We start from the raw sequence: 10260 nt of genomic DNA on the forward strand, positions 1-10260 counted from the left end.
CCTGCTACCTTCACATCATTCGAATTAAACTCATTAGTAAGATTCAAAGGGCTGGAGTTTTTAATAGATAATTTTTCCCCTTTTCACGATCTGGGCTGAATTTTCTGGAGGTCAATAAGATCAAAAGAAGGCAATTATCTCGGCTATCCCAGGACCAGGAAGGAGCCCTTCGTTGGAGTCCTTTTTGGACGTCCTTCTTGAAGGCTCAGTAGTAGGAAGCTTTCAGTCTTTTTCCAGGACTGTAGAGCCAGGCGCCGTTGATAAGAAACTGCGGTCTTTTGAGGATTGCCGTCACATTCCTTTTGTCTCAAGTCCAAGTTTCTAATTGATTCTGGGGTCTGTGAGGAGGCTTTGCAAAGGTATGCGAGTGGTGTATATATATAATATATATATATATATATATATATATATATATATATATATATATATATATATATATGTATATGTATATGTATATATATATATATATATATATATATCATATATACATATACATATACCATATACATATACATATATATATATATATATAATATATATATATATATATATATACACACATATATATATATATAAATATATATATATATATATATATATATATATATATATATATATATATATATATATATATATATATATATAAATATAATATATGTGTGTGTGTGAATATATATATATATATATATATATATATATATATATATATATATATATATATATATATATATATATATATATGTATGTGTACATACATTCTTTATTTATGTAACCCTATATATATATTATATATATAGTATATATATATATATTATATATATATCTATATATATATATATATATAGGGTTACATTAAATAAAGAATGTATGTACACATTCTGTAGAGTAATGCAAGTTACAAAGAACCAGGCCAGAGACCAAGGAGGTCAGGGAGAAAGATTGACGATGCACCCCCGTGAAGACGTGCCTACGTGACTGACCCAGTTACGTATGTTAGTTCATCTGTCTGTATATTGATCAGTGTTTACTCTCCTATGATTTTGTAAACGAAATGTATCCCAGACTTCACCTTCCTCTCTTAGCTTAAACATCAATTCAAAACCTTCTTTCCATCTATCCAACGATGTAAGATAGAAGAATATATCTTATATTTTGTACCATGTGTTTCAACGACTTAACCTCCACGCCAGAAGAAGCAATTGAACGAAACTTAGAGAATATCATCACAGTCAATGAGACTGAGCTAAGAAGGAATGGTGTTATACCAACTGATGACTGCTATGCAGATCAAAAGAATAACCCGGTGCCTCATTTGTAAATAAATACGAGGACACCAACAATGGTGGCAGCGAAGAAACCAACAATGGTAGCGAGCGGCTCTACCGAAGACTAACATGGTGGCAGATTACGAAGACTTACGAATGGCATCAAAACAGTTAAACTCCACTACAGCACTTGGAATCAGGAGGTAAACATTATCAAACATCGGAAATCTTCTATGATGTTATGCCAAAAGAATCTACAATCAACATCATGTCTCAGGCGATGACGCTGATGACTTCGTCGTTGTATGTTGGACGTCATAGGCAGCATGGAACTTCGAAAACTTCTGCCGACGTGTCTTCTGCAGAGGATCATCAACAGCCCATCGAAATGGGAAACAGTCGTTCTACTAATAAAACAACGCACGACTAAGCGAACTGGGTCGCACGGAAGTGCAGACGGAAAAAGCGAAGGCTATGACGTCATGAAAACACCGCAGACTTTCCCTAAAATATCAGCTAGGTAAACCTTTTTATTCATTCGGTGTGTAACTTCGGTGTTCCTCTTACGTAGGTCGAGAGATCAGTGTTCATGGGTGAGTTACGAGACATCCTTAATCTTACTTTTCTTGCAGGAATCTATCTTCATCCTTTGGTTATTTGTCAACGCAGGCCTTTTATCTTTGCTTTTTGCCAACCTTTTTTTTTCAGAGGTTCTCCTGAAATATTTTATCATATCTTGTGTGTTTAATTTTATAATTTTGGGAGACACATGTTTATTTTCTATGACATATTATCTATATATAGCTTGTGTTTACGCAGTGAACGTGTGTATTCTTACAGATATTTTGATAGGGTTGCTAGGAATCGTATTGATAAGAAGAAACCCAAAACAAAGATGGCGACCCCTGCACCCACTAACCCGGTGGTAACATTAGTTAGCGCTAGATCAGCAATTGTTCCCTTTCAAGGCTGTGTTAACGGATTTTTGCCTCAAGGGGTAGAATTTATTTACAAACGAGGCACCGGGTTGTTCTTTTGATCTGCATGGCAGACGTCAGTTGGTATAACATCATTCCTTCTTAGCTCAGTCTCATTGACTGTGATGATATTCTCTAAGTTTCGTTTAATTGCTTCTTTCGGGCGTGGAGGTTAAGTCGTTAAAACACATGGTACACAATATAAGATATATTCTTCTATCTTACATCGTTGGATAGATGGAAAGAAGGTTTTGAATTGATGTTTAAGCTAAGAGAGGAAGGTGAAGTCTGAGATACATTTCGTTACAGACAGATGAACTAACATACGTAACTGGGTCAGTCACGTAGGCCCATCTTCTCGTGGGAGAGTCAACATAATTTCTTAGAGAAGGCATTTTTAATATTATTGTCAGCATAGATGATGCTGACCCCAGGTGTCCACATACCCGGGTGCATCGTCAATCATTTTGCCTGACCTCCTTGGTCTCTGGCCTAGTTCTTTGTAACGTGCATTACTCTACAGAATGTGTACATACATTCTCTATTTAATGTAACCCTTACATAACGCTCGGTCAGCTACAAAACCAAACACAAAATAATAGCCAGGTCGGAAAGATTGCCTTACATATGATAAGTAATAGTGTGATTTTAGATATAAATACACAAGATATGGTAAACATATAACTACCAATATAGTGATTGAGGAAATGATATTTAACTGGTTATATGTAAAAATCCCATATATAGAAAATACTTATAACCCCCCCCAAAAAAAAAATACATAGATTATACAAATACAAATCCACGTATAAGATATATGCATATAATATAATACTAAATACTAAGGATCACATGTGATATATAATGATACTTTTATGTAATGCAAGACATGAAGATACATATTCAACAGAAAATACTAACGTAATTCTGATGGCTACATGACAAAAAGATTATATGTTAAAAAATCATATATTAACAAAAATCAATGATACAAAAATGTGATAAGATACAAGGCAACAGGTTGAGTATAGGTGCTACCTTTATATATTGATTCAAATTACTGATACAAATAAATGTGATTAAAATATGTGCACTTTATATAGATTCCTAGTGCGTACAGGCACAGATATATTGATTCATTGCTTAACTTCTATATGCTTCAAATAAGCATGCTGATAGATATATATTGAGATACTGATACTGATACGGATACTGATACTTTTACTGATACTTTTACATATAGAATGCTCTGTCAAGGAGGTTTCTACTACACCGTTAGCCAGCGTCTTAAACAACTTTTCGCGCATTTCACAGTCAAGCGAAATGGACAGTTTAATATTGCTCGAAAGTCAAATGCCTTAAGGGCATAAGGGATATATATATATATATATATATATATATATATATATATATATATATATATATATATATATCTACATTCCTGCTGTTCAGAAAGTGAAATATGTAAACAATACAATTCTTCCCAAATTTCCTGTTCTTGAACAATGTTGTTTGTATCATTACCTCCTACCCTATCTTGAAGAGAGTATCATTATAAAGATACAGGAAGAATTCAAAAAAATAAAACTAAACCCGTATAAGATGTTTAGCAACGAGAATATTACTATAGTAGATTCAGCCGTGCATTTGATGTCTAGGCCAGTCCCTTACGACGCTCCTGATTGGATGTTGCTAAGCCAATGACATGGCTGGAAACTCTCAGTCTCTCTCGAAAGTTCATATAGACAGGATGAATGCTCCATCTCTCCTGAGGTATACGTATACATTTTTCCGGAGAGGTGGAACATACATCCTCCTTATGTGAACTCTTTCGAGAGTATGAGAGTTTAAAGCCCTGTGATTGGGTTATCAACAGCCAATCAGGCATGTCGTAAGGGACTGACCTAGACGTCAAATGCACGATTGATGTGAATCTACTATAGTTCCATAATGACGAAAGTACAGAGAATCAAGAGAAATGCCTTCACAAGAGCATAATAACAAAAAGGACCCATTCCTCCTCATTCGAAAAACAACATCCATTACAGGAAAATATTCATCTACCTGACAGGATTCGTCACTTGTGAATTCTAGCCCCTTCATTTGGTTGCCAACACGTCCTGCGAATGACGGTTATGAATTGTTTTTATTTTCAGCTTTGATTTCCACCAAATTTGCCAGTTCCGTTCACCATTTGACTGACAGAGTATTTCATCGAATGCATAGCAAAGCGAGACGATATAGTGAAAAAAAGAAGGGTTAAATGACGGGATGTGCCCGACGTGATTTCTGTTTATTCTGTAAAATAATGCTTGTTTAAAATGAGTTTGTGACCGGATTACGTAAGCAGACCGGTTTTATAGCGCTTGCGCACACGCATTCACACAGACGTACAAATGCATACATACATACATACATATATAAACACACACACATATATATATATATATATATAATCCCATATATATATATATATATATATATACATATATATATATATTTGTATATATATGTATATATATATATATATATATATATATATATACATTATATACTATATATAGATTGTTTGTATATGTGTGCACTATGTATGTATGTATATAAGTATATATAAATACATATACACGATATATATATATATATATATATATATATATATATATATATATGTATATGTATGCATATATACTTATGTACATACATACATAGTGCACACACACACACACACACACACATATATATATATATATTATATTATAGATATATGTGGTTAAAAAATCACAGTAGATGCACGTGACTTCATAAATAAGCGAATTCCACAGGAAAATGATAGTCAGAAATCCAAGCGCTTTCGTCTTTACTCAGATATTGTCAAGGAGTTAATGAGGTACAATTGGAGAGAAAGGTCTCAGGTACAACAAGATCAAGAATACCAGATGGTTAATTGTCAAAAGGGCAAATATTAAAAGAGATAATCCAGGATTATCGGATATCACACGGTCACAAACTTAAACAGATTGACCCTAACCGAAATTACAAAGTTTCTTTACAGTCCAAAACATATAAAAACTGAATATATTAATTTTGTTGCTTATATTTATCTACAACTTTTTTCATTATGAAAGCATCAAGTTTAAATAAACCAAGACTTAAATTTAGAACATTTCTATTATTTGACTTGATGAAACAAGATTCAATGATATTCCTTTTAACTGTGTCATTACATGGGATCATGGCTCTTGCGTGACTCCAGTTAATAGGATGGTCTACATCTCTCATATGTACGAATAATGCATTCGATATTTGCCCAGTTCTCACAGAATACTGATGCTGTTTGAGACGTTGTGAAAGATTTACTGGTTTGTCCGTAATAGACTTTATAACACTTTTTGCAAGGAATTTCATATATGCAGCCTGGAAGATCTTTAGGAGAATTTTTCATTATTAAACTCTTGACATTAATATTACTGAAAACAACATTTATGTTAAAAAGCTTTAAAATTCTAGGAATATCTAAAAACCTTTCATCATAGGGTAATTTTAGAATGTTATTCTTACTAAATTCAAGTTTGTCATTAGTTGAATAAAATGTTTTTCTAGCTCTTTTCCATGCCACATCTACAAAATTCCTTGGGTATTTAAGTTTCATTGCAATATCATAAATAGTTTTAATTTCAGCGTCAATAAACTGCGGGCTACAGACACGTAAAACCCTTAGAAACATCCCAGAAAAAACAGAGAACATTGAAATGCAGTTTTCTCAAGAAGATCCAAACTTCACAGTAACGTACAACAAAGTGGGGCGCATGCTAAAATCTACGGTCAAATAGTGCGTCCTTTCGCCAAACAAAAATTAAAATAGATCCTCTATATTTCATTGGAAATAATTGTTCTGTATCGTTAACAAGCACATTATTTGCTACATTTTCATCCTAATAAATAAAGCATAAATGTCCTTCCTAAAATTCCTGCATTTTTAACTCGAGGCGAAATACCTTTTTCAGACCTTTTTGGGCTTTTCCACAGGCCTTTCCAATCCCCTAATAAAAGAATTGTCTCACTCTGGGAGGACATAACCTGCCTTGTTAGATAAGACACCATATAAGAAAATGCCAAATGCTTGTAGGAGGTTTGTGCCGCCAGTGTTCTTCATGTGGTACACTGTAAGCATTAATCAAAGGTGTTTGCAGTCTTTGGGACCTTAGCTGCACCCGCGTTTAGCCTCTTAATTCATCTTTATTCCTGCTTCCTTTCTTCAGTTTTCCTCTTCAACACCTCTAATTGTAACTTATCGGTGCGATTGTGGTTTTTTTTTAGACCATCGTAGTTCATCTCCTTCATTTTCTGGATCTCTTTATCTTGCTGTCCAACCACTCCAACTCCCTCATTTCACTGTCTTGAGTAGTTGAATGTCCGAAAGTGCCCACCCAGTGCTTGGTTTGTCAGCCTCAATTTTACGAAAGAAAACAAGTGTCAGAATGAAATAATTTTGTAAAACAATCAGATTTTTCAAGAAAATGTTTCAGTATACGGCATTTGAAGTACACAAGTGCTTAGTTCTACAGCCAAAATTCTACGAAACAAATCCAGGCAAATTTCAAAAAATGAATGTAAATATCTAAAATGATTTAAGAAAAAATGTAGCAAAAAACTGTATTCGAAGTTGATACTGGTACCTGACAGCCTAAATTTCATGATACGAAATGATACGAAACAAGTGTTAAACATGAAATAAATTTAAAACTCCAATACGACTTTAAAAGAGATATTGTTGCAAAATACACTTAATTGAAGCTGCGACTTTTAACCACAATCTCCCACTAGGGGGGAGAGGGATTGTGAACAAGGAGTTCCCCACATCGCCGACAGAATCCGCACAACTGAAAACTGTAGTTCCGAACATTCTCTTTGGTGTCTCAGTAAATCCCGGCCTTTAACGCTCATCACGACCTGCATCCTGGAATGGCAGGATATAATGGCAGGATGTTTTCGGGGAAGGACCGGCGATGGCAATTGGGGCTGATGGCGGCGAACAGGATCCACAGCAGCAGCCACACCATCTTGCTCCAAATGAGTCCCATCAGGGAACAGATGACGATCGCTGGTGGGGTTTCGCTCAGAGCCACAAATGGCCACCTGGAATGACCTCCACGGCGCCCTCCCCCTCTCCAAGGACCTCCAAAACCACCTACCATCCCACTCTCTCCAACATCTAAATCCCCCCACAACACAACACACTTTCAAGAAGTCTCCAACACCCAAATCCCCCCAACACAGCCCCCCTCCAAAAGTAACTTAGAAAACAACTGAAGATCAACTCATGAAATATAGTAGGTCTAGACTAAAATTCACGGTTGAAAAATCTCCGCTTTACGTGGCCTTCGTAATTAGCGCTGACCGCGCCAATAACAAGCCTAAATGGGTTATTGCCAATTCCAAGTGGCCATTCCGGGCGTGGCAATTGCCATTCACGAGGCAAGATGCGTCTGTCTTGCATGCTAATGCCAATCGAAGGGCAGTTGCCCGTCCAAAAATGGCAGGAGAATGACCCAAAGGAAGTTATAACTCGAGACGTAGGGCAGTCGAGTTCGACCATTGTTGAGAATCGCCCGGTTTCTCAAGACATGTTTGAAGTTAGACGCAAACTCACTCGGTTGATTAGTTCGAGTCAAGTTTGAGCTCTGAAGGCAGGAATAGAATTATTATTATTATTATTATTATTATTATTATTATTATTATTATTCGGAATGAACCCTGTTCATATTGAACAAGCCTACAGGGGCCATTGGCTTGAAATTCAGACTTCCAAAGAATATGGATATTATTATTATTATTATTATTATTATTATTATTATTATTGTTATTATTATTATTATTATTATTCAGATGTACCTAATTCACAGGGAACAAGCGCACAAGGGCCACTGACGTTGAATTCAAGCCTCCAAAGAATATTATGGTGTTTATTAGCAAGAAGTGGCAGAAGACAATGAGAAATACAGAAAGAAGAGATCACTGATTGAAAGGAACAAAATAAATTAAAAAATAAATGGAAAAATATGTAAGCTTTGATACTAGTGTGTGTCATTGCTTCTAGTAAAATACAAGGCAAAGAAAATACCTTTTAATTTCTATCTAAAACCACTACGTATTATCTTATAAATGAAGGTTTAGTGAATTTCCTTATTTAGTTTATTGCAAGTGTTGGAAGTTGCAGCCTCAGCTCAGATAAAAGAGAGAGAGAGAGAGAGAGAGAGAGAGAGAGAGAGAGAGAGAGAGAGAGCAGTATCGAAAGCCATGCAATACTTGCTGTTAAAGTCTCAGTTCAGATGAAATCTCGTAAGAGAGAGAGAGAGAGAGAGAGAGAGAGAGAGAGAGAATAGGGGAAAACAAAATCGGAAAAGCTGAGAGCCAAGGAGTTATTTATGACCTACACTGGTGTGGACCCAAGAAAACCCGATACAAAAATCTTGTTTGCATTTTCGAGTGCTAGTTGTCAGACGAGGAACTCTCTCTCTCTCTCTCTCTTCTCTCTCTCTCTCTCTCACTGACAAATAGAAAGAAAAAGAAAGATTTTATTCTCTCTCGCGCTCTTACACACACACACACACACACACACACACACAATGAGAGAGAGAGAGTGAGAGAGAGAGAGAGAGAGAGAGAGCGAGAGAGAGAGAGAGAGAGAGGAGCGTTAGGGGGTGGGGTGGGTTTGGGGAGGCGCTGGTGGTTTACACATAGGAGCCTTCTCTAGAACGTTCGACTTTCTATAATAATAAAAACAAAACGTAACCACATAAATATTCTTATGTCGATGGAGTAGACATTTTTTTGTATTATCTAGAATGAACGATCTTTTGAGTACTCTACCCAAGAGATCCCTAGCCTATTAAGGCAAACAGTTTGGAAACAGTTTGTAAATACTTTTTACCGTATATTTGTTTCCCATCCAGAATGGGAAAAGATTTAGTGTTCTTTTGAGTATATGTATATATGCACATGTATAATATATATGTATACACACACACACACACACACACACACACACACACACATATATATATATATATATATATATATATATATATATATATATATATATATGTCTATATATATGTGTGTATAAATATATATGCATACATATATTTCAATATTTATATGCAATTAAACATACGTACTTATATGTTTGTATATTTACGTATATGTACATATACATATGAATACATGTACATATACATATATTCATGTTTACATAATATGTAGATGTGCCAATGTATATATTTATATGTACACATGGTACATGTATATGTACACATGTGCACGTGTGCGTGACACTCCTCTCTCTAAAAACTTCCTCACCCATCTCTTTCAAGCTGAATAGAAAGGCTGCTACATCAACAGGCTACTGAGGTCTGGACAGAAAACATTGCTTGCAAACAGTTTCCAAGCTGTTTGCAAAGTGTTTGCAAAGTGTTTTCAAGCAGTTTCCAAGAACCTGTTTGCAAACAGTTTGCAAATTTTGTTTGCGAACATTGTTTCCTAGTGTGAACATGCCTTAAACCTCTGGGCTACTATTTGTATTCAAACTTCGTTCATTAATAATTACCATCTACCTGTGTTTCCCGATGACAATGAATCGTTTCCTTTGTTGCGAATATACCCTTCGTTTGATTAATTTCTAATAAATATCAGTTAATAATAAAAGAATTATGTGAAAGATGTTGTATCTATCTATCTATCTATCTTTCTATCTATATATATTCATATATATATATATATATATATATATATATATATATATATATGTATATGTATATATGTGTGTGCGTGTGTGTACGTGTGTGTTGGTGTGTATACACACACGAAATAAGGTACTATTAACATATATGAACACCGTTGTGAATATAATTCAGGAACTGTGCAAGTGCAAATCTGCTTTTGCTGCACCGTGGAAAGAATTGCAATATCTCAGTTCAGGAGATCGAAAAGGCGAGTGTGTCGGAACAATTGATTTTTTT

At 35.0% G+C, this 10260-nt stretch overlaps 1 protein-coding gene across 1 annotated transcript in view; it reads left to right on the forward strand.

The window, feature by feature from the left end:
• LOC135223554 (uncharacterized) overlaps window positions 1-10260 on the forward strand; it is a 110520-nt gene that overhangs the window by 54948 nt on the left and 45312 nt on the right. The gene's annotated exons all lie outside the window — the stretch shown is intronic.

The sequence above is a fragment of the Macrobrachium nipponense genome, chromosome 10 (genome assembly GCF_015104395.2).
Source record: "Macrobrachium nipponense isolate FS-2020 chromosome 10, ASM1510439v2, whole genome shotgun sequence".
Lineage (NCBI taxonomy): Eukaryota > Metazoa > Arthropoda > Malacostraca > Decapoda > Palaemonidae > Macrobrachium > Macrobrachium nipponense.